The 2500-nt window shown below is 41.2% G+C and overlaps 1 protein-coding gene across 3 annotated transcripts in view; it reads right to left on the reverse strand.

Moving 5' to 3' along the window:
- The window catches only part of LOC138052175 (cationic amino acid transporter 2-like), a 46646-nt gene that overhangs the window by 35786 nt on the left and 8360 nt on the right, over positions 1 to 2500 (reverse strand). Inside the window, exon 2 of one of the 3 annotated variants that reach the window (XM_068898546.1) lies at positions 1122 to 1310. The exons of 1 other annotated variant lie outside the window; for it this stretch is intronic. The gene's annotated coding sequence lies outside the window, so the exon portion shown is untranslated. Of the gene's footprint in view, positions 1 to 1121; positions 1754 to 2500 lie in introns of those variants that run through there. One more of the 3 variants, XM_068898547.1, reaches the window with a different exon arrangement.

Genomic DNA, 2500 nt, shown 5'->3' on the forward strand with positions numbered 1-2500 from the left:
GTCGCCCGAAAAATTCTCACACAACATTGAATTGGGGGAAGGGGGATGTGGTATAAGCTACGATCTTGTAACACGATGAATCTGACCATTCGCTAAGTGTTCCAACTAAATATGTCTAGTATTGTAGGTATCGGAGAGGCTGAACAATCACGCACGCATGCGCTGACGGAATGTTTGAAGACGAGACGAGAAAAATATGCAGTACCTCCAGACGTGGCGCTGGAGCGTCGTACCAAACGAGTCATCCCAGGATTTCGGCCCGTGCGATCGCTTTTGGACACCGTTGGCCCTTCGCTGCTTTCTGCTACCGACCTCGCCTCCCGGTACGGCATTGAGGGAGGGATATGTCGGCCCCTAAACCATATGAGACAAATCCCACGCCTACTCACAGCTCCAAACCTCCCTTGTCATTACAATTTAACGTAAGAGTTCGATGGCTTATATATTCAAGAGAAAAGTAATTTTATCTGTCGTATGGTAAGCACTGGAGTCGCAGATTACAAAGTGCACGCATGCGCCCTGCCGAAGGTAACATACATGCATGCATAAAACTTTATTTCATCTCGAATTTCTGAATAACATTTTCGACACATTACAGCTAACATACATAATATATACAGATACATAAATAAATATTAAATAATATTTAAAGATATATTAATCAAAACGAAAAGCCGCTGTACAAAATCCGGCCCTGGATTAGTTTAAAACCAGTAAACTCAGTGGTACGGGAAAAATCAGGTAGCGCATTTCGCAACGTACTTAGGTAATACGTAAGAAAAAGAACTAAGACCATAACTGGTTGTTCTAGGTTTATTGAGGGACAGAATGTAAGTTCCACGAAGATCATGCATAAGAAGAGAACGGGAGAGAAAACGTATTTTTCATATGGACAAGCCTTTTCTTTCTTTAACTACTTTATACAATAATATGAGGAAATTTTGAATGCGCTTATTGCATAGAGATGTAGAGTTTGACTTAAGTGGTACGTAAGAGGACAGGTAATCGCCAATATAAATCTCGTTACTCTCTTATTTACATTATACCGTTTCTTTGACAAGAAATTACTAAAGGCCAGGCCGAATTTCCTATGATAAAAAGTCTACGTTAACAGCACGCACCTTGGCCACACCTTAGTATCCGCCTAGAAATCTTCTTCTCCCTACTTTTTCCTCATTTGATGAGGACCAGTCTCCGCTTGTCTCCTTCATGCCCAAAAGGAATTCTGGGTAATTCGGCCGTTCCATGACAAGGGAAGACCCCCGATTCTCATTTCATAGATTTTCTTATGAGTGTGGAGCCACCCAGTCCTACAGGCAAAATACAGCATCGATTGAAGTTTTTAGCTTTCAAAACTTGCTCAAATTGTATAGGTAGGTCCTCGAATTCGTCCACAGAAAGGCCAGAGAGACGACTTCACTGGTGCTGTGAACCGCCATGTTTACAACAGAGCGATTTAGGCGTTTCACTCTGCATGAAATCATCTCTCACCTCTGTCTCGACAAGACCAGGCACGCACGGTTCTTACGTTACGTTTATGCCCCTGTAGAATCAACCGAAATCTCAACTCCTTGTCAAAGTTAACCAGCATCTTAATATTTTTGGTAGGCTAAAATACTCGTCACATTTGTTGGAACACCCATCGCCGTTTCCCCCTTCCTGAATGGGGGAAGGGGGATGTGGTATAAGCTACGATCTTGTAACACGATGATTCTGACCATTCGCTGAGTGTTCCAACTAAATATGTCTAGTATTGTAGGTTAAATTAGTGATCCTCGTTTTACCTAGGTTGAATACGCACTCAGATAGTTTAGATGAATTGAGAGGAACCTTTCTTGGAACCTAAATTAAGCCTGGAGAAAAATTAGGGTCAGGTTAGGATTAGTCTTTGTTATCATACATGGATATCAATAGACTTATTATGCAAAAGTAAATTATGAAAAGAGCTGTGTTGGGTAGAGCATGTTCGTGGTTGTCAGTATTGTAGTGGTGAAGACACAGGATTATGAATCTGGAGGGTCCGAGTTCGAGTACCAGTAAGTGAACAGTAAAGTTTTTTGTTCCCTTACTATGTCGTAATGTTGAGACTGAATGGGCAAGTGTATGAATAGAGAAACCGATAAGATGACACAAAACATTAAGAAGATGTGGTGAGATGTGTAATACAGAGCTTGAGGGAAGGTATAGGTGTTTTCAATCATTTTATAGGGGGGTTGACTAGGTGGAGTGCGTATTCAACCTGTAGGTAAAATGAGGATCACCAATTTAACCTACTAGACTATATGTGAAAGCGGATTCAACCTGACAACGGATTTTACCTGCAACAGCTATTCGTACGGGACCCGTACACAGACCTATATTTGTTATTCATACGGGAGTCTTCTTAGAATGCTTATTACAGGTTCAATAACACTCGGAAAGTCTTACCTCGTCTTTAATTCTTTTATAGACAGCTCAGCAATCAAACAACGGCATTGATGCCTGTTTCATTTCAAGAAAT

The sequence above is a fragment of the Montipora capricornis genome, chromosome 6, assembly GCF_036669925.1.
Source record: "Montipora capricornis isolate CH-2021 chromosome 6, ASM3666992v2, whole genome shotgun sequence".
In the NCBI taxonomy this organism is placed as follows: Eukaryota; Metazoa; Cnidaria; class Anthozoa; order Scleractinia; family Acroporidae; genus Montipora; species Montipora capricornis.